The sequence below is a fragment of the Rhinoderma darwinii genome, unplaced genomic scaffold (assembly GCF_050947455.1).
Source record: "Rhinoderma darwinii isolate aRhiDar2 unplaced genomic scaffold, aRhiDar2.hap1 Scaffold_487, whole genome shotgun sequence".
Taxonomy (NCBI): Eukaryota; Metazoa; Chordata; class Amphibia; order Anura; family Rhinodermatidae; genus Rhinoderma; species Rhinoderma darwinii.
This window is the reverse complement of record NW_027464033.1, coordinates 79,005-101,446: the sequence shown is the minus strand read 5'-3', so window position 1 is coordinate 101,446 and position 22,442 is coordinate 79,005. Positions and strand designations below refer to the sequence as shown.

Sequence of the window (22,442 nt, the reverse complement as noted above, 5' to 3'; positions counted from 1 at the left end):
TCAATGGCCATTCTAAGATGAATGTGCCTGCTCTCGACTTATCGCAGAAATTACACAGCTTAAGGCCTCGCTAGTACCAGTGTGGGAGGCTGTCTGGGAATCCGTGGTGCGGTTGACTTTTAATTATCTTGTTTAGATTTTGTTTCACAATCGATTAAAAATTACTATGGGTTAAAGCATTTATTGTCAATGGCCATTCTAAGCTGGACGTGCGTGCTCTCGTCAGATCGCAGAAGTTACACAGATTAAGGCCTCGCTAGTACAAGTGTGGGAGACTGTCTGGGAATCCGTGGTGCGGTTGACTTTTTATTATGTCGTTTAGATTTTGTTTCACAATCGATTAGAAAGGACTATGGATTAAAACATTTAATGTCAATGGCCATTCTAAGCTGAATGTGCCTGCTTTCGTTAGTTCGCAGAAGTTACACAGATTAAGGTCTCGCTAGTTCCAGTGTGGCAGACTGTCTGGGAATACGTGGTGCGGTTGACTTTTTATTATGTCGTTTAGATTTTGTTTCACAATCGATTAAAAAGGACTATGGATTAAAGCATTTAATGTGAATGGCCATTCTAAGCTGAATGTGCCTGCTTTCGTCAGATGGCAGAAGTTACACAGCTTAAGGCCTCGCTAGTACCAGTGTGGGAGACTGTCTGGGAATCTGCGGTGCAGTTGCCTTTTTATTATGTAGTTTAGATTTTGTTTCACAATCGATTAAAAAGGACTATGGATTAAAGCATTTAATGTCAATGGCCATTCTAAGCTGAATGTGGCTGCTCTTGTCAAGTTACACAGCTTAAAGTCTCGCTAGTGCGAGTATGGAAGACTGTCTGTTACTACGTGGTGCGGTTGACTTTTTATTATGTGGTTTAGATTTTGTTTCACAATCGATTAAAAAGGACTATGGATTAAAGCATTAAAGCATTAAAGCATTAAAGCATTTAAGGTCAAGGGCCATTCTAAGCTAAATGTGCCTGCTCTCGTCAGATCGCAGAAATTACACAGCTTAAGGCCTCGCTAGTACCAGTGTGGGAGACTGTCTGGGAATCCGCGGTGCGGTTGATTTTTTATTATGTCGTTTAGATTTTGTTTCACAATCGATTAAAAAGGACTATGGATTAATGCATTTTAAGTCAATGGCCATTCTAAGATGAATGTGCCTGCTCTCGACTTATCGCAGAAATTACACAGCTTAAGGCCTCGCTAGTACCAGTGTGGGAGACTGTCTGGGAATCCGTGGTGCGGTTGACTTTTAATTATGTTGTTTAGATTTTGTTTCACAATCGATTAAAAATTACTATGGGTTAAAGCATTTAATGTCAATGGCCATTCTAAGCTGAATGTGCCTGCTCTTGTTAAGTTACACAGCTTAAGTCCTTGCTAGTACCAGTGTGGGAGACTGTCTGGGAATCAGTGGTGCGGTTGACTTTTTATTATATCATTTAGATTATGTTTCACAATCGATTAAAAAGGACTATGGATAAAAGCATTTATTGTCAATGGCCATTCTAAGCTGAACGTGCGTGCTCTCGTCAGATCGCAGAAGTTACACAGATTAAGGCCTCGCTAGTACAAGTGTGGGAGACTGTCTGGGAATCCGTGGTGCGGTTGACTTTTTATTATGTCGTTTAGATTTTGTTTCACAATCGATTAGAAAGGACTATGGATTAAAGCATTTAGTGTCAAAGGACTTTCTAAGCTGAATGTGCCTGCTCTCGTCAGATCGCAGAAGATACAAAGCTTAAGGCTTCGCCTGTACCAGTGTGGGAGACTGTCTGGGAATCCATGGTACGGATGCCTTTTTCTTATGTCGTTTAGATTTTGTTTCACATTAGATTAAAAAGGACTATGGATTAAAGCATTTAATGTCAATGGCCATTCTAAGCCGAATGTACCTGCTCTCGTCAGTTCGCAGATGTTACACAGCTTAAGCCCTCGCTAATACCATTGTGGGAGCCTGTCTGGGAATCCGTGGTGCGGTTGACTTTTCATTATGTCGTTTAGATTTTGTTTCACATTCGATTAAAAAGGACTATGGATTAAAGCATTTAATGTTATTGGCCATTCTAAGCTGAATGTGCCTGCTCTCGTCAGATCGCAGAAATTACACAGCTTAAGTCCTCGATAGTACCAGTGTGGGAGACTGTCTGGGAATCAGTGGAGCGGTTGAATTTTTATGATGTCGTTTAGATTTTGTTTCACAATCGATTAAAAAGGACTATGGATTAATGCAGTTAATGTCAATGGCCATTCTAAGCGGAATGTGCCTGCTCTTGTCATATCTCAGGAGCTACACAGCTGAAGGCCTCACTAGTACCAGTGTGCGAGACTGTCTGGGAATACGTGGTGCAGTTGACTTTTTATTATGTCGTTTAGATTTTGTTTCACCATCGATTAAAAAGGACAATGGATTAAAATATTTAATGTCAATGGCCATTCTAAGCTGAATGTGTCTGCTCTCGTCAGATTGCAGAAGTTACACAGCTTAAGGCCTTGCTAGTACCAGTGTGGGAGACTGTCTCGGAATCCGTGGTGCGGTTGTCTTTTAATTATGTCGTTTAGAATTTGTTTCACAATCGATTAAAAAGGACTATGGGTTAAAGCATTTAATGTCAATGGCCTTTCTAAGCTGAATGTGCCTGCTCCCGTCATATCGCAGAAGTTACACAGATTAAGGCCTCACTAGTTTCATTGTGGGAGACTGTCAGGGAATACGTGGTGCGGTTGCCTTTTTATTATGTCGTTTAGATTTTGTTTCACATTCGATTAAAAAGGACTATGGATTAAAGAATTTAATGTCAATGGCCATTCCAAGCTGAATGTGCCCGCTCTTGTCAGATCACAGAAGTTACACAGCTTAAGGCCTCGCTAGTATCAGTGTGGGAGACTGTCTGGGAATCCGTGGTGCGGTTGACTTTTTATTATGTCGTTTAGATTTTGTTTCACATTCGATTAAAAAGGACTATGGATTAAAACATTTACTGTCAATGGCCATTCTAAGCTGAATGTGCTTGCTCTCATCAGATCACAGAAGTTACACAGCTTAAGGCCTCGCTAGTACCAGTGTGTGAGACTGTCTGGGAATCCGTGTTGCGGTTGAATTTTTCTTATGTCGTTTAGATTTTGTAACAAAATCGATTAAAAAGGACTATGGATTAAAGCATTTAATGTCAATGGCAATTCTAAGCTGAATGTGCCTGCTCTCGTCTGATCGCAGAAGTTACACTGCTTAAGGCTTTGCTAGTACCAGTGTGGGAGACTGTCTGGGAATCAGTGGTGTGGTTGAATTTTTATTATGTCGTGTAGATTTTGTTTCACAATCAATTAAAAAGGACTATGGATTAAAGCATTTAATGTCAATGGCCATTCTAAGCGGAATGTGCCTGCTCTCGTCAAGTTACACAGTTTTAAGGCCTCGCTAGTGTCAGTGTGGAAGACTGTCTGGGAATCCATGGTGTGGTTGACTTTTTATTATGTCGTTTAGATTATGTTTCACAATAGATTAAAAAGAACTATGGATTAAAGCATTTAATGTGAATGGCCATTCTAAGCTGAATGTGTCTGCTCTCGTCAGATCGCAGAAGTTACACAGCTTAAGGCCTCGCTAGTACCGGTGTTGGAGACTGTCTGGGAATCTGAGGTGCGGTTGACTTTTTATTATGTCGTTTAGATTTTGTTTCACATTCGATTAAAAAGGACTATGGATTAAAGCATTTAATGTCAATGGCCATTCTAAGCTGAATGTGCCTGCTCTCGTCAGATCGCAGAACTTACACAGTTTAAGGCCTCGCTAGTACCCGTGTGGGAGACTGTCTGGGAATCAGTGTTGCGGTTGCCTTTTTATTATGTCGTTTAGATTATGTTTCACAATCGATTAAAAAGGACTATGGATTAAAGCATTTAATGTCAATGGCCAATCTAAGCTGAATGTGCATGCTCTCGTCAGTTCGCAGAAGTTACACAGATTAAGGCCTCGATAGTTCCAGTGTGGCAGACTGTCTGGCAATACGTGGTGCGGTTGTCTTTTTATTATGTCGTTTAGATTTTGTTTCACAATCGATTAAAAAGGACTTTGGATTAAAGCATTTAAAGTCAATCGCCATTCTAAGCTGAATGTGCCTGCTCTCGTCAGATCGCAGAAGTTACACAGCTTAAGGCCTCGCTAGTACCAGTGTGGGAGACTGTCTGGGAATCTGCGGTGCAGTTGACTTTTTATTATGTCGTTCAGATTTTGTTTCACAATCGATTAAAAAGGACTTTGGATTAAAGCATTTAATGTCAATGGCCATTCTAAGCTGAATGTGCCTGCTCTTGTCAAGTTACACAGCTTAAGTCCTCGCTAGTGCCAGTATGGAAGACTGTCTGGGAATCAGTGGTGCGGTTGACTTTTTATTATGTCGTTTAGATTTTGTTTCACATTCGATTAAAAAGGACTATGGATAAAAGCATTTAATGTCAATGGCCATTCTGAGCTGAATGTACCTGCTCTCGTCAGATCGCAGAAGTTGCACAGTTTAAGGCCTCGCTAGTACCAGTGTGGGAGACTGTCTGGGAATCCGAGGTGCGGTTGACTTTTTATTATGTCGTTTAGATTTTGTTTCACATTCGATTAAAAAGGACTATGTATTAAAGCATTTAATGTCAATGGCCATTCTAAGCCGAATGTGCCTGCTCTAGTCAGATCGCAGAAGTTACACAGTTTAAGGCCTCACTAGTACCAGTGTGGGAGACTGTCTGGGAATCCGTGGTGTGGTTGACTTTTTATTATGTCGTTTAGATTTTGTTTCACAATCGATTAAAAAGAACTATGGATTAAAGCATTTAATGTCAATGGCCATTCTAAGCTGAATGTGCCTGCTCTCGTCAGATCGCAGACGTTACATAGCTTAAGGCCTCGCTAGTACCAGTGTGGGAGACTGGCTGGGAATCCGTGGTGCGGTTGACTTTTTATTATGTCGTTTGGATTTTGTTTCACAATCAATTAAAAAGGACTATGGATTAAAGCATTTAATGTCAATGGCCATTCTAAACTGAATGTGCCTGCTCTCGTCAAGTTGCACAGCTTAAGCCCTCGCTAGTACCAGTGTGGGAGACTGTCTGGGAGTCAGTGATGCGGTTGACTTTTTATTATGTCGTTTAGATTTTGTTTCACAATCGATTAAAAAGGACTATGGAATAAAGCATTTAATGTCAATGGCCATTCTAAGCTGAATGTGCCTGCTCTTGTCAGATCGCAGAAGTTACACAGCTTAAGGCCTCGCTAGTACGAGTGTGGGAGACTGTCTGGGAATCCGTGGTGTGGTTGAATTTTTATTATGTCGTTTAGATTTTGTTTCACAATCAATTAAAAAGGACTATGGATTAAAGCATTTAATGTCAATGGCCATTCTAAGCTGAATGTGCCTGCTCTAGTCAAGTTACACAGTTTTAAGGCCTCGCTAGTGTCAGTGTGGAAGACTGTCTGGGAATCCATGGTGTGGTTGACTTTTTATTATGTCGTTTAGATTATGTTTCACAATAGATTAAAAAGAACTATGGATTAAAGCATTTAATGTGAATGGCCATTCTAAGCTGAATGTGTCTGCTCTCGTCAGATCGCAGAAGTTACACAGCTTAAGGCCTCGCTAGTACCGGTGTTGGAGACTGTCTGGGAATCTGAGGTGCGGTTGACTTTTTATTATGTCGTTTAGATTTTGTTTCACATTCGATTAAAAAGGACTATGGATTAAAGAATTTAATGTCAATGGCCATTCTAAGCTGAATGTGCCTGCTCTCGTCAGATCGCAGAACTTACACAGTTTAAGGCCTCGCTAGTACCCGTGTGGGAGACTGTCTGGGAATCAGTGTTGCGGTTGCCTTTTTATTATGTCGTTTAGATTATGTTTCACAATCGATTAAAAAGGACTATGGATTAAAGCATTTAATGTCAATGGCCAATCTAAGCTGAATGTGCATGCTCTCGTCAGTTCGCAGAAGTTACACAGATTAAGGCCTCGATAGTTCCAGTGTGGCAGACTGTCTGGCAATACGTGGTGCGGTCGTCTTTTTATTATGTCGTTTAGATTTTGTTTCACAATCGATTAAAAAGGACTATGGATTAAAGCATTTAAAGTCAATCGCCATTCTAAGCTGAATGTGCCTGCTCTCGTCAGATCGCAGAAGTTACACAGCTTAAGGCCTCGCTAGTGCCAGTGTGGGAGACTGTCTGGGAATCTGCGGTGCAGTTGACTTTTTATTATGTCGTTTAGATTTTGTTTCACAATCGATTAAAAAGGACTATGGATTAAAGCATTTGATGTCAATGGGCATTTTAAGCTGAATGTGCCTGCTCTTGTCAGATCGCAGATGAATAACATTTTAAGAACTCGCTAGTACTAGTGTGGGAGACTCTCTGGGAATTCGTGGTGCGGTTGACTTTTTATTATGTCGTTTAGATTTTGTTTCACAATCGATTAAAAAGGACTATGGATTAAAGCATTTAATGTCAATGGCCATTCTAAGCTGAATGTGCCTGCTCTCGTCAGATCGCAGAAGTTACACAGCTTAAGGCCTCGCTAGTACCAGTGTGGGAGACTGTCTGGGAATCTGTGGTGCGGTTGACATTTTATTATGTTGTTTAGATTTTGTTTCACAATAGATTAAATAGGACTATGGATTAAAGCATTTAATGTCAATGGCCATTCTAAACTGAATGTGCCTGCTCTCGTCAGATCGCAGAAGTTACACAGCTTAAGGCCTCGCTAGTACCAGTGTGGGAGACTGTCTGGGAATCCGTGGTGCGGTTTAATTTTTATTATGTCGTTTAGATTTTGTTTCACAATCGATTAAAAAGGACTATGGATTAAAGCATTTAATGTCAATGGCCATTCTAAGCTGAATGTCCCTGCTCTCGTCAGATCGCAGAAGTTACACAGCTTAATCACTCGCTAGTACCAGTGTGGGAGACTGTCTGGGAATCCGTGGTGCGGTTGACTTTTTATTATGTTGTTTAGATTTTGTTTCACAATAGATTAAATAGGACTATGGATTAAGGCTTTTAATGTCAATGGCCATTCTAAGCTGAATGTGCCTGCTCTCGTCAGATCGCAGAAGTTACACAGCTTAAGGCCTCGCTAGTACCAGTGTGGGAGACTGTCTGGGAATCCGTGGTGCGGTTGACTTTTTATTATGTCGTTTAGATTTTGTTTCACAATCGATTAAAAAGGACTATGGATTAAAGCATTTAATGTCAATGGCCATTCTAAGCTGAATGTGCCTGCTCTCGTCAGATCGCAGAAGTTACACAGCTTAAGGCCTCGCTAGTACCAGTGTGGGAGACTGTCTGGGAATCCGTGGTGCGGTTGACTTTTTATTATGTTGTTTAGATTTTGTTTCACAATAGATTAAATAGGACTATGGATTAAAGCATTTAATGTCAATGGCCATTCTAAGCTGAATGTCCCTCCTCTCGTCAGATCGCAGAAGTTACACAGCTTAAGGCCTCGTTAGTACCAGTTTGGAAAACTGTCTGGGAATCCGTGGTGCGGTTGACTTTTTATTATGTTGTTTAGATTTTGTTTCACAATAGATTAAATAGGACTATGGATTAAGGCTTTTAATGTCAATGGCCATTCTAAGCTGAATGTGCCTGCTCTCGTCAGATCGCAGAAGTTACACAGCTTAAGGCCTCGCTAGTACCAGTGTGGGAGACTGTCTGGGAATCCGTGGTGCGGTTGACTTTTTATTATGTCGTTTAGATTTTGTTTCACAATCGATTAAAAAGGACTATGGATTAAAGCATTTAATGTCAATGGCCATTCTAAGCTGAATGTCCCTGCTCTCGTCAGATCGCAGAAGTTACACAGCTTAAGCCCTCGCTAGTACCAGTGTGGGAGACTGTCTGGGAATCCGTGGTGCGGTTGACTTTTTATTATGTTGTTTAGATTTTGTTTCACAATAGATTAAATAGGACTATGGATTAAGGCTTTTAATGTCAATTGGCATTCTAAGCTGAATGTGCCTGCTCTCGTCAGATCGCAGAAGTTACACAGCTTAAGGCCTCGCTAGTACCAGTGTGGGAGACTGTCTGGGAATCCGTGGTGCGGTTGACTTTTTATTATGTCGTTTAGATTTTGTTTCACAATCGATTAAAAAGGACTATGGATTAAAGCATTTAATGTCAATGGCCATTCTAAGCTGAATGTGCCTGCTCTCGTTAGATCGCAGAAGTTACGCAGCTTAACGCCTCGCTAGTACCAGTGTGGGAGACTGTCTGGGAATCCGTGGTGCTGTTGACTTTTTATTATGTAGTTTAGATTTTGTTTCACAATAGATTAAATAGGACTATGGATTAAAGGATTTAACGTCAATGGCCATTCTAAGCTGAATGTGCCTGCTCTCGTCAGATCGCAGAAGTTACACAGCTTAAGTCCTCGCTAGTACCAGTGTGGGAGACTGTCTGGGAATCCGTGGTGCGGTTGAATTTTTATTATGTCGTTTAGATTTTGTTTCACAATCGATTAAAAAGGACTATGGATTAAAGCATTTAATGTCAATGGCCATTCTAAGCTGAATGTCCCTGCTCTCGTCAGATCGCAGAAGTTACACAGCTTAAGGCCTCGCTAGTACCAGTGTGGGAGACTGTCTGGGAATCCATGGTGCGGTTGACTTTTTATTATGTCGTTTAGATTTTGTTTCACAATCGATTAAAAAGGACTATGGATTAAAGCATTTAATGTCAATGGCCATTCTAAGCTGAATGTGCCTGCTCTCGTCAGATCGTAGAAGTTACACAGCTTAAGGCCTTGCTAGTACCAGTGTGGGAGACTGTCTGGGAATCCGTGGTGCGGTTGACTTTTTATTATGTCGTTTAGATTTTGTTTCACAATAGATTAAATAGGACTATGGATTAAAGCATTTAACGTCAATGGCCATTCTAAGCTGAATGTGCCTGCTCTGGTCAGAACGCAGAAGTTACACAGCTTAAGGCCTCGCTAGTACCAGTGTGGGAGACTGTCTGGGAATCCGTGGTGCGGTTGAATTTTTATTATGTCGTTTAGATTTTGTTTCACAATCGATTAAAAAGGACTATGGATTAAAGCATTTAATGTCAATAGCCATTCTAAGCTGAATGTCCCTGCTCTCGTCCGATCGCAGAAGTTACACAGCTTAACGCCTCGCTAGTACCAGTGTGGGAGACTGTCTGGGAATCCGTGGTGCGGTTGACTTTTTATTATGTCGTTTAGATTTTGTTTCACAATCGATTAAAAAGGACTATGGATTAAAGCATTTAATGTCAATGGCCGTTCTAAGCTGAATGTGCCTGCTCTCGTCAGATCGCAGAAGTTACACAGCTTAAGGCCTCGCTAGTACCAGTGTGGGAGACTTTCTGGGAATCCGTGGTGCGGTTGACTTTTTATTATGTCGTTTAGATTTTGTTTCACAATAGATTAAATAGGACTATGGATTAAGGCTTTTAATGTCAATGGCCATTCTAAGCTGAATGTGACTGCTCTCGTCAGATCGCAGAAGTTACACAGCTTAAGGCCTCGCTAGTACCAGTGTGGGAGACTGTCTGGGAATCTGTGGTGCGGTTGACTTTTTATTATGTCGTTTAGATTTTGTTTCACAATCGATTAAAAAGGACTATGGATTAAAGCATTTAATGTCAATGGCCATTCTAAGCTGAATGTGCCTGCTCTCGTCAGATCGCAGAAGTTACACAGCTTAAGGCCTCGCTAGTACCAGTGTGGGAGACTGTCTGGGAATCCGTGGTGCGGTTGACTTTTTATTATGTCGTTTAGATTTTGTTTCACAATAGATTAAATAGGACTATGGATTAAAGCATTTAACGTCAATGGCCATTCTAAGTTGAATGTGCCTTCTCTCGTCAGATCGCAGAAGTTACACAGCTTAAGGCCTCGCTAGTACCAGTGTGGGAGACTGTCTGGGAATCCGTGGTGCGGTTGAATTTTTAATATGTCGTTTAGATTTTGTTTCACAATCGATTAAAAAGGACTATGGATTAAAGCATTTAATGTCAATAGCCATTCTAAGCTGAATGTCCCTGCTCTCGTCAGATCGCAGAAGTTACACAGCTTAAGGCCTTGCTAGTACCAGTGTGGGAGACTGTCTGGGAATCCGTGGTGCGGTTGACTTTTTATTATGTCGTTTAGATTTTGTTTCACAATCGATTAAAAAGGACTATGGATTAAAGCATTTAATGTCAATGGCCGTTCTAAGCTGAATGTGCCTGCTCTCGTCAGATCGCAGAAGTTACACAGCTTAAGGCCTCGCTAGTACCAGTGTGGGAGACTTTCTGGGAATCCGTGGTGCGGTTGACTTTTTATTATGTCGTTTAGATTTTGTTTCACAATAGATTAAATAGGACTATGGATTAAGGCTTTTAATGTCAATGGCCATTCTAAGCTGAATGTGACTGCTCTCGTCAGATCGCAGAAGTTACACAGCTTAAGGCCTCGCTAGTACCAGTGTGGGAGACTGTCTGGGAATCTGTGGTGCGGTTGACTTTTTATTATGTCGTTTAGATTTTGTTTCACAATCGATTAAAAAGGACTATGGATTAAAGCATTTAATGTCAATGGCCATTCTAAGCTGAATGTGCCTGCTCTCGTCAGATCGCAGAAGTTACACAGCTTAAGGCCTCGCTAGTACCAGTGTGGGAGACTGTCTGGGAATCCGTGGTGCGGTTGACTTTTTATTATGTCGTTTAGATTTTGTTTCACAATAGATTAAATAGGACTATGGATTAAAGCATTTAACGTCAATGGCCATTCTAAGTTGAATGTGCCTTCTCTCGTCAGATCGCAGAAGTTACACAGCTTAAGGCCTCGCTAGTACCAGTGTGGGAGACTGTCTGGGAATCCGTGGTGCGGTTGAATTTTTAATATGTCGTTTAGATTTTGTTTCACAATCGATTAAAAAGGACTATGGATTAAAGCATTTAATGTCAATAGCCATTCTAAGCTGAATGTCCCTGCTCTCGTCAGATCGCAGAAGTTACACAGCTTAAGGCCTTGCTAGTACCAGTGTGGGAGACTGTCTGGGAATCCGTGGTGCGGTTGACTTTTTATTATGTCGTTTAGATTTTGTTTCACAATCGATTAAAAAGGACTATGGATTAAAGCATTTAATGTCAATGGCCATTCTAAGCTGAATGTCCCTGCTCTCGTTAGATCGCAGAAGTTACACAGCTTAACGCCTCGCTAGTACCAGTGTGGGAGACTGTCTGGGAATCCGTGGTACGGTTGACTTTTTATTATGTCGTTTAGATTTTGTTTCACAATAGATTAAATAGGACTATGGATTAAAGCATTTAACGTCAATGGCCATTCTAAGCTGAATGTGCCTGCTCTCGTCAGATCGCAGAAGTTACACAGCTTAAGGCCTCGCTAGTACCAGTGTGGGAGACTGTCTGGGAATCCGTGGTGCGGTTGAATTTTTATTATGTCGTTTAGATTTTGTTTCACAATCGATTAAATAGGACTATGGATTAAAGCATTTAACGTCAATGGCCATTCTAAGCTGAATGTGCCTGCTCTCGTCAGAACGCAGAAGTTACACAGCTTAAGGCCTCGCTAGTACTAGTGTGGGAGACTGTCTGGGAATCCGTGGTGCGGTTGACTTTTTATTATGTCGTTTAGATTTTGTTTCACAATCGATTAAAAAAGACTATGGATTAAAGCATTTAATGTCAATGGCCATTCTAAGCTGAATGTCCCTGCTCTCGTCAGATCGCAGAAGTTACACAGCTTAAGGCCTCGCTAGTACCAGTGTGGGAGACTGTCTGGGAATCCGTGGTGCGGTTGAGTTATTATTATGTTGTTTAGATTTTGTTTCACAATCGATTAAAAAGGACTATGGATTAAAGCATTTAATGTCAATGGCCATTCTAAGCTGAATGTGCCTGCTCTCGTCAGATCGCAGAAGTTACACAGCTTAAGGCCTCGCTAGTACCAGTGTGGGAGACTGTCTGGGAATCCGTGGTGCAGTTGACTTTTTATTATGTCGTTTAGATTTTGTTTCACAATCGATTAAAAAGGACTATGGATTAAAGCATTTAATGTCAATGGCCATTCTAAGCTGAATGTCCCTGCTCTCGTCAGATCGCAGAAGTTACACAGCTTAAGGCCTCGCTAGTACCAGTGTGGGAGACTGTCTGGGAATCCGTGGTGCGGTTGACTTTTTATTATGTCGTTTAGATTTTGTTTCACAATCGATTAAAAAGGACTATGGATTAAAGCATTTAATGTCAATGGCCATTCTAAGCTGAATGTCCCTGCTCTCGTCAGATCGCAGAAGTTACACAGCTTAAGGCCTCGCTAGTACCAGTGTGGGAGACTGTCTGGGAATCCGTGGTGCGGTTGACTTTTTATTACGTCGTTTAGATTTTGTTTCACAATCGATTAAAAAGGACTATCGATTAAAGCATTTAATGTCAATGGCCATTCTAAGCTGAATGTGCCTTCTCTCGTCAGATCGCAGAAGTTACACAGCTTAAGGCCTCGCTAGTACCAGTGTGGGAGACTGTCTGGGAATCCGTGGTGCGGTTGACTTTTTATTATGTCGTTTAGATTTTGTTTCACAATAGATTAAATAGGACTATGGATTAAAGCATTTAACGTCAATGGCCATTCTAAGCTGAATGTGCCTGCTCTGGTCAGAACGCAGAAGTTACACAGCTTAAGGCCTCGCTAGTACCAGTGTGGGAGACTGTCTGGGAATCCGTGGTGCGGTTGAATTTTTATTATGTCGTTTAGATTTTGTTTCACAATCGATTAAAAAGGACTATGGATTAAAGCCTTTAATGTCAATGGCCATTCTAAGCTGAATGTCCCTGCTCTCGTTAGATAGCAGAAGTTACACAGCTTAACGCCTCGCTAGTACCAGTGTGGGAGACTGTCTGGGAATCCGTGGTGCGGTTGACTTTTTATTATGTCGTTTAGATTTTGTTTCACAATAGATTAAATAGGACTATGGATTAAAGCATTTAAAGTCAATGGCCATTCTAAGCTGAATGTGCCTGCTCTCGTCAGATCGCAGAAGTTACACAGCTTAAGGCCTCGCTAGTACCAGTGTGGGAGACTGTCTGGGAATCCGTGGTGCGGTTGAATTTTTATTATGTCGTTTAGATTTTGTTTCACAATCGATTAAAAAGGACTATGGATTAAAGCATTTTATGTCAATGGCCATTCTAAGCTGAATGTCCCTGCTCTCGTCAGATCGCAGAAGTTACACAGCTTAAGGCCTCGCTAGTAACAGTGTGGGAGACTGTCTGGGAATCCGTGGTGCGGTTGACTTTTTATTATGTCGTTTAGATTTTGTTTCACAATCGATTAAAAAGGACTATGGATTAAAGCATTTAACGTCAATGGCCATTCTAAGCTGAATGTGCCTGCTCTCGTCAGATCGCAGAAGTTACACAGCTTAAGGCCTCGCTAGTACCAGTGTGGGAGACTGTCTGGGAATCCGTGGTGCGGTTGCCTTTTTATTATGTCTTTTAGATTTTGTTTCACAATCGATTAAAAAGGACTATGGATTAAAGCATTTAATGTCAATGGCCATTCTAAGCTGAATGTGCCTGCTCTCGTCAGATCGCAGAAGTTACACAGCTTAAGGCCTCGCTAGTACCAGTGTGGGAGACTGACTGGGAATCCGTGGTGCGGTTGACTTTTTATTATGTCGTTTAGATTTTGTTTCACAATCGATTAAAAAGGACTATGGATTAAAGCATTTAATGTCAATGGCCATTCTAAGCTGAATGTGCCTGCTCTCGTCAGATCGCAGAAGTTACACAGCTTAAGGCCTCGCTAGTACCGGTGTGGGAGACTGTCTGGGACTCCGTGGTGCGGTTGACTTTTTATTATGTTGTTTAGATTTTGTTTCACAATAGATTAAATAGGACTATGGATTAAGGCTTTTAATGTCAATGGCCGTTCTAAGCTGAATGTGCCTGCTCTCGTCAGATCGCAGAAGTTACACAGCTTAAGGCCTCGCTAGTACCAGTGTGGGAGACTGTCTGGGAATCCGTAGTGCGGTGGACTTTTTATTATGTCGTTTAGATTTTGTTTCACAATCGATTAAAAAGGACTATGGATTAAAGCATTTACTGTCAATGGCCATTCTAAGCTGAATGTGCCTGCTCTCATTAGATCGCAGAAGTTACACAGCTTAACGCCTCACTAGTACCAGTGTGGGAGACTGTCTGGGAATCCGTGGTGCGGTTGACTTTTTATTATGTCGTTTAGATTTTTTTTCACAATAGATTAAATAGGACTATGGATTAAAGCATTCAATGTCAATGGCCATTCTAAACTGAATGTGCCTGCTCTCGTCAGATCGCAGAAGTTACACAGCTTAAGGCCTCGCTAGTACCAGTGTGGGAGACTGACTGGGAATCCGTGGTGCGGTTGACTTTTTATTATGTCGTTTAGATTTTGTTTCACAATCGATTAAAAAGGACTATGGATTAAAGCATTTAATGTCAATGGCCATTCTAAGCTGAATGTGCCTGCTCTCGTCAGATCGCAGAAGTTACACAGCTTAAGGCCTCGCTAGTACCGGTGTGGGAGACTGTCTGGGACTCCGTGGTGCGGTTGACTTTTTATTATGTTGTTTAGATTTTGTTTCACAATAGATTAAATAGGACTATGGATTAAGGCTTTTAATGTCAATGGCCGTTCTAAGCTGAATGTGCCTGCTCTCGTCAGATCGCAGAAGTTACACAGCTTAAGGCCTCGCTAGTACCAGTGTGGGAGACTGTCTGGGAATCCGTAGTGCGGTTGACTTTTTATTATGTCGTTTAGATTTTGTTTCACAATCGATTAAAATGGACTATGGATTAAAGCATTTAACATCAATGGCCATTCTAAGCTGAATGTGCCTTCTCTCGTTAGATCGCAGAAGTTACACAGCTTAACGCCTCGCTAGTACCAGTGTGGGAGACTGTCTGGGAATCCGTGGTGCTGTTGACTTTTTATTATGTCGTTTAGCTTTTTTTTCACAATAGATTAAATAGGACTATGGATTAAAGCATTTAACGTCAATGGCCATTCTAAGCTGAATGTGCCTGCTCTCGTCAGAACGCAGAAGTTACACAGCTTAAGGCCTCGCTAGTACCAGTGTGGGAGACTGTCTGGGAATCCGTGGTGCGGTTGAATTTTTATTATGTCGTTTAGATTTTGTTTCACAATCGATTAAAAAAGACTATGGATTAAAGCATTTAATGTCAATGGCCATTCTAAGCTGAATGTCCCTGCTCTCGTCAGATCGCAGAAGTTACACAGCTTAAGGCCTCGCTAGTACCAGTGTGGGAGACTGTCTGGGAATCCGTGGTGCGGTTGACTTTTTATTATGTTGGTTAGATTTTGTTTCACAATAGATTAAATAGGACTATGGATTAATGCTTTTAATGTCAATGGCCATTCTAAGCTGAATGTGACTGCTCTCGTCAGATCGCAGAAGTTACACAGCTTAAGGCCTCGCTAGTACCAGTGTGGGAGACTGTCTGGGAATCTGTGGTGCGGTTGACGTTTTATTATGTCGTTTAGATTTTGTTTCACAATCGATTAAAAAGGACTATGGATTAAAGCATTTAATGTCAATGGCCATTCTAAGCTGAATGTCCCTGCTCTCGTCAGATCGCAGAAGTTACACAGCTTAAGGCCTCGCTAGTACCAGTGTGGGAGACTGTCTGGGAATCCGTGGTGCGGTTGACTCTTTATTACGTCGTTTAGATTTTGTTTCACAATCGATTAAAAAGGACTATAGATTAAAGCATTTAATGTCAATGGCCATTCTAAGCTGAATGTGCCTGCTCTCGTCAGATCGCAGAAGTTACACAGCTTAAGGCCTCGCTAGTACTAGTGTGGGAGACTGTCTGGGAATCCGTGGTGCGGTTGACTTTTTATTATGTTGTTTAGATTTTGTTTCACAATAGATTAAATAGGACTATGGATTAAAGCATTTAATGTCAATGGCCATTCTAAGCTGAATGTCCCTCCTCTCGTCAGATCGCAGAAGTTACACAGCTTAAGGCCTCGCTAGTACCAGTTTGGGAGACTGTCTGGGAATCCGTGGTGCGGTTGACTTTTTATTATGTTGTTTAGATTTTGTTTCACAATAGATTAAATAGGACTATGGATTAAGGCATTTAATGTCAATGGCCATTCTAAGCTGAATGTGCCTGCTCTCGTCAGATCGCAGAAGTTACACAGCTTAAGGCCTCGCTAGTACCAGTGTGGGAGACTGTCTGGGAATCCGTGGTGCGGTTGAATTTTTATTATGTCGTTTAGATTTTGTTTCACAATCGATTAAAAAGGACTATGGATTAAAGCATTTAATGTCAATGGCCATTCTAAGCTGAATGTCCCTGCTCTCGTCAGATCGCAGAAGTTACACAGCTTAAGCCCTCGCTAGTACCAGTGTGGGAGACTGTCTGGGAATCCGTGGTGCGGTTGACTTTTTATTATGTTGTTTAGATTTTGTTTCACAATAGATTAAATAGGACTATGGATTAAGGGTTTTAATGTCAATGGCCATTCTAAGCTGAATGTGCCTGCTCTCGTCAGATCGCAGAAGTTACACAGCTTAAGGCCTCGCTAGTACCAGTGTGGGAGACTGTCTGGGAATCCGTGGTGCGGTTGACTTTTTATTATGTCGTTTAGATTTTGTTTCACAATCGATTAAATAGGACTATGGATTAAGGCTTTTAATGTTAATGGCCATTCTAAGCTGAATGTGCCTGCTCTCGTCAGATCGCAGAAGTTACACAGCTTAAGGCCTCGCTAGTACCAGTGTGGGAGACTGTCTGGGAATCCGTGGTGCGGTTGAATTTTTATTATGTCGTTTAGATTTTGTTTCACAATCGATTAAAAAGGACTATGGATTAAAGCATTTAATGTCAATGGCCATTCTAAGCTGAATGTGCCTGCTCTCGTCAGATCGCAGAAGTTACACAGCTTAAGGCCTCGCTAGTACCAGTGTGGGAGACTGTCTGGGAATCCGTGGTGCGGTTGACTTTTTATTATGTCGTTTAGATTTTGTTTCACAATCGATTAAAAAGGACTATGGATTAAAGCATTTACTGTCAATGGCCATTCTAAGCTGAATGTGCCTGCTCTCGTTAGATCGCAGAAGTTACACAGCTTAACGCCTCGCTAGTATCTGTGTGGGAGACTGTCTGGGAATCCGTGGTGCGGTTGACTTTTTATTATGTCGTTTAGATTTTTTTTCACAATAGATTAAATAGGACTATGGATTAAAGCATTTAACGTCAATGGCCATTCTAAGCTGAATGTGCCTGCTCTCGTCCGAACGCAGAAGTTACACAGCTTAAGGCCTCGCTAGTACGAGTGTGGGAGACTGTCTGGGAATCCGTGGTGTGGTTGACTTTTTATTATGTTGTTTAGATTTTGTTTCACAATAGATTAAATAGGACTATGGATTAAGGCTTTTAATGTCAATGGCCATTCTAAGCTGAATGTGCCTGCTCTCGTCAGATCGCAGAAGTTACACAGCTTAAGGCCTCGCTAGTACCAGTGTGGGAGACTGTCTGGGAATCCGTGGTGCGGTTGACTTTTTATTATGTTGGTTAGATTTTGTTTCACAATAGATTAAATAGGACTATGGATTAAGGCTTTTAATGTCAATGGCCATTCTAAGCTGAATGTGACTGCTCTCGTCAGATCGCAGAAGTTACACAGCTTAAGGCCTCGCTAGTACCAGTGTGGGAGACTGTCTGGGAATCCGTGGTGCGGTTTACTTTTTATTATGTCGTTTAGATTTTGTTTCACAATAGATTAAATAGGACTATGGATTAGAGCATTTAACGTCAATGGCCATTCTAAGCTGAATGTGCCTGCTCTCGTCAGATCGCAGAAGTTACACAGCTTAAGGCCTCGCTAGTACCAGTGTGGGAGACTGTCTGGGAATCCGTGGTGCGGTTGACTTTTTATTATGTCGTTTAGATTTTGTTTCACAATCGATTAAATAGGACTATGGATTAGAGCATTTAACGTCAATGGCCATTCTAAGCTGAATGTGCCTGCTCTCGTCAGATCACAGAAGTTACACAGCTCAAGGCCTCGCTAGTACCAGTGTGGGAGACTGTCTGGGAATCCGTGGTGCGGTTAACTTTTATTATGTCGTTTAGATTTTGTTTCACAATCGATTAAAAAGGACTATGGATTAAAGCATTTAATGTCAATGGCCATTCTAAGCTGAATGTGCCTGCTCTCGTCAGATCGCAGAAGTTACACATCTTAAGGCCTCGCTAGTACCGGTGTGGGAGACTGTCTGGGACTCCGTGGTGCGGTTGACTTTTTATTATGTTGTTTAGATTTTGTTTCACAATAGATTAAATAGGACTATGGATTAAGGCTTTTAATGTCAATGGCCGTTCTAAGCTGAATGTGCCTGCTCTCGTCAGATCGCAGAAGTTACACAGCTTAAGGCCTCGCTAGTACCAGTGTGGGAGACTGTCTGGGAATCCGTGGTGCGGTGGACTTTTTATTATGTCGTTTAGATTTTGTTTCACAATCGATTAAAAAGGACTATGGATTAAAGCATTTACTGTCAATGGCCATTCTAAGCTGAATGTCCCTGCTCTCATTAGATCGCAGAAGTTACACAGCTTAACGCCTCACTAGTACCAGTGTGGGAGACTGTCTGGGAATCCGTGGTGCGGTTGACTTTTTATTATGTCGTTTAGATTTTTTTTCACAATAGATTAAATAGGACTATGGATTAAAGCGTTCAATGTCAATGGCCATTCTAAACTGAATGTGCCTGCTCTCGTCAGATCGCAGAAGTTACTCAGCATAAGGCCTCGCTAGTACCAGTGTGGGAGACTGTCTGGGAATCCGTGGTGCGGTTGACTTTTTATTATGTCGTTTAGATTTTGTTTCACAATCGATTAAAATGGACTATGGATTAAAACATTTAACATCAATGGCCATTCTAAGCTTAATGCGCCTGCTCTCGTTAGATCGCAGAAGTTACACAGCTTAACGCCTCGCTAGTACCAGTGTGGGAGACTGTCTGGGAATCCGTGGTGCGGTTGACTTTTTATTATGTCGTTTAGATTTTTTTTCACAATAGATTAAATAGGACTATGGATTAAAGCATTTAACGTCAATGGCCATTCTAAGCTGAATGTGCCTGCTCTCGTCAGAACGCAGAAGTTACACAGCTTAAGGCCTCGCTAGTACCAGTGTGGGAGACTGTCTGGGAATCCGTGGTGCGGTTGAATTTTTATTATGTCGTTTAGATTTTGTTTCACAATCGATTAAAAAAGACTATGGATTAAAGCATTTAATGTCAATGGCCATTCTAAGCTGAATGTCCCTGCTCTCGTCAGATCGCAGAAGTTACACAGCTTAAGGCCTCGCTAGTACCAGTGTGGGAGACTGTCTGGGAATCCGTGGTGCGGTTGACTTTTTATTATGTTGGTTAGATTTTGTTTCACAATAGATTAAATAGGACTATGGATTAATGCTTTTAATGTCAATGGCCATTCTAAGCTGAATGTGACTGCTCTCGTCAGATCGCAGAAGTTACACAGCTTAAGGCCTCGCTAGTACCAGTGTGGGAGACTGTCTGGGAATCTGTGGTGCGGTTGACGTTTTATTATGTCGTTTAGATTTTGTTTCACAATCGATTAAAAAGGACTATGGATTAAAGCATTTAATGTCAATGGCCATTCTAAGCTGAATGTCCCTGCTCTCGTCAGATCGCAGAAGTTACACAGCTTAAGGCCTCGCTAGTACCAGTGTGGGAGACTGTCTGGGAATCCGTGGTGCGGTTGACTTTTTATTACGTCGTTTAGATTTTGTTTCACAATCGATTAAAAAGGACTATGGATTAAATCATTTAATGTCAATGGCCATTCTAAGCTGAATGTGCCTTCTCTCGTCAGATCGCAGAAGTTACACAGCTTAAGGCCTCGCTAGTACCAGTGTGGGAGACTGTCTGGGAATCCGTGGTGCGGTTGACTTTTTATTATGTCGTTTAGATTTAGTTTCACAATCGATTAAAAAGGACTATGGATTAAAGCATTTAATGTCAATGGCCATTCTAAGCTGAATGTGCCTGCTCTCGTCAGATCGCAGAAGTTACACAGCTTAAGGCCTCGCTAGTACCAGTGTGGGAGACTGTCTGGGAATCCGTGGTGCGGTTGACTTTTTATTATGTCGTTTAGATTTTGTTTCACAATCGATTAAAAAGGACTATGGATTAAAGCATTTAATGTTAATGGCCATTCTAAGCTGAATGTGCCTGCTCTCGTTAGATCGCAGAAGTTACACAGCTTAACGCCTCGCTAGTACCAGTGTGGGAGACTGTCTGGGAATCCGTGGTGCGGTTGACTTTTTATTATGTCGTTTAGATTTTGTTTCACAATAGATTAAATAGGACTATGGATTAAAGCATTTAACGTCAATGGCCATTCTAAGCTGAATGTGCCTGCTCTCGTCAGATCGCAGAAGTTACACAGCTTAAGGCCTCGCTAGTACCAGTGTGGGAGACTGTCTGGGAATCCGTGGTGCGGTTGAATTTTTATTATGTCGTTTAGATTTTGTTTCACAATCGATTAAAAAGGACTATGGATTAAAGCATTCAATGTCAATGACCATTCTAAGCTGAATGTCCCTGCTCTCGTCAGATCGCAGAAGTTACACAGCTTAAGGCCTCGCTAGTACCAGTGTGGGAGACTGTCTGGGAATCCGTGGTGCGGTTGACTTTTTATTATGTCGTTTAGATTTTGTTTCACAATCGATTAAAAAGGACTATGGATTAAAGCATTTAATGTTAATGGCCATTCTAAGCTGAATGTGCCTGCTCTCGTTAGATCGCAGAAGTTACACAGCTTAACGCCTCGCTAGTACCAGTGTGGGAGACTGTCTGGGAATCCGTGGTGCGGTTGACTTTTTATTATGTCGTTTAGATTTTGTTTCACAATAGATTAAATAGGACTATGGATTAAAGCATTTAACGTCAATGGCCATTCTAAGCTGAATGTGCCTGCTCTCGTCAGATCGCAGAAGTTACACAGCTTAAGGCCTCGCTAGTACCAGTGTGGGAGACTGTCTGGGAATCCGTGGTGCGGTTGAATTTTTATTATGTCGTTTAGATTTTGTTTCACAATCGATTAAAAAGGACTATGGATTAAAGCATTCAATGTCAATGACCATTCTAAGCTGAATGTCCCTGCTCTCGTCAGATCGCAGAAGTTACACAGCTTAAGGCCTCGCTAGTACCAGTGTGGGAGACTGTCTGGGAATCCGTGGTGCGGTTGACTTTTTATTATGTCGTTTAGATTTTGTTTCACAATCGATTAAAAAGGACTATGGATTAAAGCATTTAATGTCAATGGCCATTCTAAGCTGAATGTGCCTGCTCTCGTCAGATCGCAGAAGTTACACAGCTTAAGGCCTGGCTAGTACTAGTGTGGGAGACTGACTGGGAATCCGTGGTGCGGTTGACTTTTTATTATGTCGTTTAGATTTTGTTTCACAATCGATTAAAAAGGACTATGGATTAAAGCATTTAATGTCAATGGCCATTCTAAGCTGAATGTCCCTGCTCTCGTCAGATCGCAGAAGTTACACAGCTTAAGGCCTCGCTAGTACCAGTGTGGGAGACTGTCTGGGAATCCGTGGTGCGGTTGACTTTTTATTATGTCGTTTAGATTTAGTTTCACAATCGATTAAAAAGGACTATGGATTAAAGCATTTAATGTCAATGGCCATTCTAAGCTGAATGTGCCTGCTCTCGTCAGATCGCAGAAGTTACACAGCTTAAGGCCTCGCTAGTACCAGTGTGGGAGACTGTCTGGGAATCCGTGGTGCGGTTGACTTTTTATTATGTCGTTTAGATTTTGTTTCACAATCGATTAAAAAGGACTATGGATTAAAGCATTTAATGTTAATGGCCATTCTAAGCTGAATGTGCCTGCTCTCGATAGATCGCAGAAGTTACACAGCTTAACACCTCGCTAGTACCAGTGTGGGAGACTGTCTGGGAATCCGTGGTGCGGTTGACTTTTTATTATGTCGTTTAGATTTTGTTTCACAATAGATTAAATAGGACTATGGATTAAAGCATTTAACGTCAATGGCCATTCTAAGCTGAATGTGCCTGCTCTCGTCAGATCGCAGAAGTTACACAGCTTAAGGCCTCGCTAGTACCAGTGTGGGAGACTGTCTGGGAATCCGTGGTGCGGTTGAATTTTTATTATGTCGTTTAGATTTTGTTTCACAATCGATTAAAAAGGACTATGGATTAAAGCATTTAATGTCAATGGCCATTCTAAGCTGAATGTCCCTGCTCTCGTCAGATCGCAGAAGTTACACAGCTTAAGGTCTCGCTAGTACCAGTGTGGGAGACTGTCTGGGAATCCGTGGTGCGGTTGACTTTTTATTATGTAGTTTAGATTTTGTTTCACAAT

At 41.6% G+C, this 22,442-nt stretch overlaps 74 pseudogenes; all 74 read left to right on the top strand.

Moving 5' to 3' along the window:
- The first annotated feature begins 185 nt into the window (after nt 1-185).
- Nucleotides 186-304, top strand: LOC142719994 (5S ribosomal RNA; annotated as a pseudogene).
- Nucleotides 305-944: 640 nt separating this feature from the next.
- On the top strand, nt 945-1,063 carry LOC142719895 (5S ribosomal RNA; annotated as a pseudogene).
- A 430-nt stretch (nt 1,064-1,493) lies between these two features.
- Nucleotides 1,494-1,612, top strand: LOC142719992 (5S ribosomal RNA; annotated as a pseudogene).
- Nucleotides 1,613-4,089: 2,477 nt separating this feature from the next.
- On the top strand, nt 4,090-4,208 carry LOC142719751 (5S ribosomal RNA; annotated as a pseudogene).
- A 244-nt stretch (nt 4,209-4,452) lies between these two features.
- Nucleotides 4,453-4,571, top strand: LOC142719775 (5S ribosomal RNA; annotated as a pseudogene).
- A 253-nt stretch (nt 4,572-4,824) lies between these two features.
- LOC142719844 (5S ribosomal RNA) lies at nt 4,825-4,943 on the top strand (annotated as a pseudogene).
- Nucleotides 4,944-6,109: 1,166 nt separating this feature from the next.
- Nucleotides 6,110-6,228, top strand: LOC142719892 (5S ribosomal RNA; annotated as a pseudogene).
- A 253-nt stretch (nt 6,229-6,481) lies between these two features.
- On the top strand, nt 6,482-6,600 carry LOC142719709 (5S ribosomal RNA; annotated as a pseudogene).
- A 67-nt stretch (nt 6,601-6,667) lies between these two features.
- On the top strand, nt 6,668-6,786 carry LOC142719975 (5S ribosomal RNA; annotated as a pseudogene).
- Nucleotides 6,787-7,039: 253 nt separating this feature from the next.
- LOC142720046 (5S ribosomal RNA) lies at nt 7,040-7,158 on the top strand (annotated as a pseudogene).
- Nucleotides 7,159-7,225: 67 nt separating this feature from the next.
- LOC142720044 (5S ribosomal RNA) lies at nt 7,226-7,344 on the top strand (annotated as a pseudogene).
- A 253-nt stretch (nt 7,345-7,597) lies between these two features.
- On the top strand, nt 7,598-7,716 carry LOC142720043 (5S ribosomal RNA; annotated as a pseudogene).
- A 67-nt stretch (nt 7,717-7,783) lies between these two features.
- Nucleotides 7,784-7,902, top strand: LOC142719797 (5S ribosomal RNA; annotated as a pseudogene).
- A 67-nt stretch (nt 7,903-7,969) lies between these two features.
- LOC142719727 (5S ribosomal RNA) lies at nt 7,970-8,088 on the top strand (annotated as a pseudogene).
- Nucleotides 8,089-8,155: 67 nt separating this feature from the next.
- LOC142719698 (5S ribosomal RNA) lies at nt 8,156-8,274 on the top strand (annotated as a pseudogene).
- Nucleotides 8,275-8,341: 67 nt separating this feature from the next.
- On the top strand, nt 8,342-8,460 carry LOC142719852 (5S ribosomal RNA; annotated as a pseudogene).
- A 67-nt stretch (nt 8,461-8,527) lies between these two features.
- LOC142719793 (5S ribosomal RNA) lies at nt 8,528-8,646 on the top strand (annotated as a pseudogene).
- Nucleotides 8,647-8,713: 67 nt separating this feature from the next.
- LOC142719790 (5S ribosomal RNA) lies at nt 8,714-8,832 on the top strand (annotated as a pseudogene).
- Nucleotides 8,833-8,899: 67 nt separating this feature from the next.
- LOC142719848 (5S ribosomal RNA) lies at nt 8,900-9,018 on the top strand (annotated as a pseudogene).
- A 67-nt stretch (nt 9,019-9,085) lies between these two features.
- On the top strand, nt 9,086-9,204 carry LOC142719856 (5S ribosomal RNA; annotated as a pseudogene).
- A 67-nt stretch (nt 9,205-9,271) lies between these two features.
- On the top strand, nt 9,272-9,390 carry LOC142719708 (5S ribosomal RNA; annotated as a pseudogene).
- Nucleotides 9,391-9,457: 67 nt separating this feature from the next.
- Nucleotides 9,458-9,576, top strand: LOC142719802 (5S ribosomal RNA; annotated as a pseudogene).
- A 67-nt stretch (nt 9,577-9,643) lies between these two features.
- On the top strand, nt 9,644-9,762 carry LOC142720033 (5S ribosomal RNA; annotated as a pseudogene).
- Nucleotides 9,763-10,015: 253 nt separating this feature from the next.
- On the top strand, nt 10,016-10,134 carry LOC142719747 (5S ribosomal RNA; annotated as a pseudogene).
- A 67-nt stretch (nt 10,135-10,201) lies between these two features.
- LOC142719707 (5S ribosomal RNA) lies at nt 10,202-10,320 on the top strand (annotated as a pseudogene).
- Nucleotides 10,321-10,387: 67 nt separating this feature from the next.
- On the top strand, nt 10,388-10,506 carry LOC142719800 (5S ribosomal RNA; annotated as a pseudogene).
- Nucleotides 10,507-10,573: 67 nt separating this feature from the next.
- On the top strand, nt 10,574-10,692 carry LOC142720020 (5S ribosomal RNA; annotated as a pseudogene).
- A 253-nt stretch (nt 10,693-10,945) lies between these two features.
- On the top strand, nt 10,946-11,064 carry LOC142719746 (5S ribosomal RNA; annotated as a pseudogene).
- A 67-nt stretch (nt 11,065-11,131) lies between these two features.
- Nucleotides 11,132-11,250, top strand: LOC142720035 (5S ribosomal RNA; annotated as a pseudogene).
- Nucleotides 11,251-11,317: 67 nt separating this feature from the next.
- On the top strand, nt 11,318-11,436 carry LOC142719743 (5S ribosomal RNA; annotated as a pseudogene).
- A 67-nt stretch (nt 11,437-11,503) lies between these two features.
- Nucleotides 11,504-11,622, top strand: LOC142719666 (5S ribosomal RNA; annotated as a pseudogene).
- Nucleotides 11,623-11,689: 67 nt separating this feature from the next.
- LOC142719774 (5S ribosomal RNA) lies at nt 11,690-11,808 on the top strand (annotated as a pseudogene).
- Nucleotides 11,809-11,875: 67 nt separating this feature from the next.
- On the top strand, nt 11,876-11,994 carry LOC142720059 (5S ribosomal RNA; annotated as a pseudogene).
- Nucleotides 11,995-12,061: 67 nt separating this feature from the next.
- On the top strand, nt 12,062-12,180 carry LOC142719687 (5S ribosomal RNA; annotated as a pseudogene).
- Nucleotides 12,181-12,247: 67 nt separating this feature from the next.
- On the top strand, nt 12,248-12,366 carry LOC142719686 (5S ribosomal RNA; annotated as a pseudogene).
- A 67-nt stretch (nt 12,367-12,433) lies between these two features.
- Nucleotides 12,434-12,552, top strand: LOC142719829 (5S ribosomal RNA; annotated as a pseudogene).
- A 67-nt stretch (nt 12,553-12,619) lies between these two features.
- Nucleotides 12,620-12,738, top strand: LOC142719846 (5S ribosomal RNA; annotated as a pseudogene).
- A 253-nt stretch (nt 12,739-12,991) lies between these two features.
- LOC142719742 (5S ribosomal RNA) lies at nt 12,992-13,110 on the top strand (annotated as a pseudogene).
- Nucleotides 13,111-13,177: 67 nt separating this feature from the next.
- Nucleotides 13,178-13,296, top strand: LOC142719812 (5S ribosomal RNA; annotated as a pseudogene).
- A 67-nt stretch (nt 13,297-13,363) lies between these two features.
- Nucleotides 13,364-13,482, top strand: LOC142719710 (5S ribosomal RNA; annotated as a pseudogene).
- Nucleotides 13,483-13,549: 67 nt separating this feature from the next.
- LOC142719672 (5S ribosomal RNA) lies at nt 13,550-13,668 on the top strand (annotated as a pseudogene).
- Nucleotides 13,669-13,735: 67 nt separating this feature from the next.
- LOC142719806 (5S ribosomal RNA) lies at nt 13,736-13,854 on the top strand (annotated as a pseudogene).
- Nucleotides 13,855-13,921: 67 nt separating this feature from the next.
- Nucleotides 13,922-14,040, top strand: LOC142719985 (5S ribosomal RNA; annotated as a pseudogene).
- Nucleotides 14,041-14,107: 67 nt separating this feature from the next.
- Nucleotides 14,108-14,226, top strand: LOC142719840 (5S ribosomal RNA; annotated as a pseudogene).
- A 67-nt stretch (nt 14,227-14,293) lies between these two features.
- On the top strand, nt 14,294-14,412 carry LOC142719760 (5S ribosomal RNA; annotated as a pseudogene).
- Nucleotides 14,413-14,479: 67 nt separating this feature from the next.
- LOC142719805 (5S ribosomal RNA) lies at nt 14,480-14,598 on the top strand (annotated as a pseudogene).
- Nucleotides 14,599-14,665: 67 nt separating this feature from the next.
- On the top strand, nt 14,666-14,784 carry LOC142719855 (5S ribosomal RNA; annotated as a pseudogene).
- Nucleotides 14,785-15,037: 253 nt separating this feature from the next.
- LOC142719705 (5S ribosomal RNA) lies at nt 15,038-15,156 on the top strand (annotated as a pseudogene).
- A 67-nt stretch (nt 15,157-15,223) lies between these two features.
- Nucleotides 15,224-15,342, top strand: LOC142719685 (5S ribosomal RNA; annotated as a pseudogene).
- Nucleotides 15,343-15,595: 253 nt separating this feature from the next.
- On the top strand, nt 15,596-15,714 carry LOC142719684 (5S ribosomal RNA; annotated as a pseudogene).
- A 67-nt stretch (nt 15,715-15,781) lies between these two features.
- Nucleotides 15,782-15,900, top strand: LOC142719789 (5S ribosomal RNA; annotated as a pseudogene).
- A 67-nt stretch (nt 15,901-15,967) lies between these two features.
- On the top strand, nt 15,968-16,086 carry LOC142719941 (5S ribosomal RNA; annotated as a pseudogene).
- A 67-nt stretch (nt 16,087-16,153) lies between these two features.
- On the top strand, nt 16,154-16,272 carry LOC142719741 (5S ribosomal RNA; annotated as a pseudogene).
- A 67-nt stretch (nt 16,273-16,339) lies between these two features.
- On the top strand, nt 16,340-16,458 carry LOC142719796 (5S ribosomal RNA; annotated as a pseudogene).
- Nucleotides 16,459-16,525: 67 nt separating this feature from the next.
- On the top strand, nt 16,526-16,644 carry LOC142720008 (5S ribosomal RNA; annotated as a pseudogene).
- A 67-nt stretch (nt 16,645-16,711) lies between these two features.
- On the top strand, nt 16,712-16,830 carry LOC142719777 (5S ribosomal RNA; annotated as a pseudogene).
- A 67-nt stretch (nt 16,831-16,897) lies between these two features.
- Nucleotides 16,898-17,016, top strand: LOC142719996 (5S ribosomal RNA; annotated as a pseudogene).
- A 67-nt stretch (nt 17,017-17,083) lies between these two features.
- LOC142720029 (5S ribosomal RNA) lies at nt 17,084-17,202 on the top strand (annotated as a pseudogene).
- A 67-nt stretch (nt 17,203-17,269) lies between these two features.
- Nucleotides 17,270-17,388, top strand: LOC142719744 (5S ribosomal RNA; annotated as a pseudogene).
- A 67-nt stretch (nt 17,389-17,455) lies between these two features.
- LOC142719984 (5S ribosomal RNA) lies at nt 17,456-17,574 on the top strand (annotated as a pseudogene).
- Nucleotides 17,575-17,827: 253 nt separating this feature from the next.
- Nucleotides 17,828-17,946, top strand: LOC142719972 (5S ribosomal RNA; annotated as a pseudogene).
- Nucleotides 17,947-18,013: 67 nt separating this feature from the next.
- Nucleotides 18,014-18,132, top strand: LOC142719893 (5S ribosomal RNA; annotated as a pseudogene).
- A 252-nt stretch (nt 18,133-18,384) lies between these two features.
- Nucleotides 18,385-18,503, top strand: LOC142719798 (5S ribosomal RNA; annotated as a pseudogene).
- Nucleotides 18,504-18,570: 67 nt separating this feature from the next.
- Nucleotides 18,571-18,689, top strand: LOC142719890 (5S ribosomal RNA; annotated as a pseudogene).
- A 67-nt stretch (nt 18,690-18,756) lies between these two features.
- LOC142719929 (5S ribosomal RNA) lies at nt 18,757-18,875 on the top strand (annotated as a pseudogene).
- A 254-nt stretch (nt 18,876-19,129) lies between these two features.
- On the top strand, nt 19,130-19,246 carry LOC142719965 (5S ribosomal RNA; annotated as a pseudogene).
- A 69-nt stretch (nt 19,247-19,315) lies between these two features.
- LOC142720019 (5S ribosomal RNA) lies at nt 19,316-19,432 on the top strand (annotated as a pseudogene).
- Nucleotides 19,433-19,687: 255 nt separating this feature from the next.
- Nucleotides 19,688-19,804, top strand: LOC142720018 (5S ribosomal RNA; annotated as a pseudogene).
- Nucleotides 19,805-20,059: 255 nt separating this feature from the next.
- LOC142719963 (5S ribosomal RNA) lies at nt 20,060-20,176 on the top strand (annotated as a pseudogene).
- A 255-nt stretch (nt 20,177-20,431) lies between these two features.
- Nucleotides 20,432-20,548, top strand: LOC142720028 (5S ribosomal RNA; annotated as a pseudogene).
- Nucleotides 20,549-20,989: 441 nt separating this feature from the next.
- On the top strand, nt 20,990-21,106 carry LOC142720026 (5S ribosomal RNA; annotated as a pseudogene).
- A 441-nt stretch (nt 21,107-21,547) lies between these two features.
- On the top strand, nt 21,548-21,664 carry LOC142720017 (5S ribosomal RNA; annotated as a pseudogene).
- Nucleotides 21,665-21,733: 69 nt separating this feature from the next.
- LOC142719962 (5S ribosomal RNA) lies at nt 21,734-21,850 on the top strand (annotated as a pseudogene).
- Nucleotides 21,851-22,105: 255 nt separating this feature from the next.
- Nucleotides 22,106-22,222, top strand: LOC142720025 (5S ribosomal RNA; annotated as a pseudogene).
- The last annotated feature ends 220 nt before the right edge of the window (nt 22,223-22,442 follow it).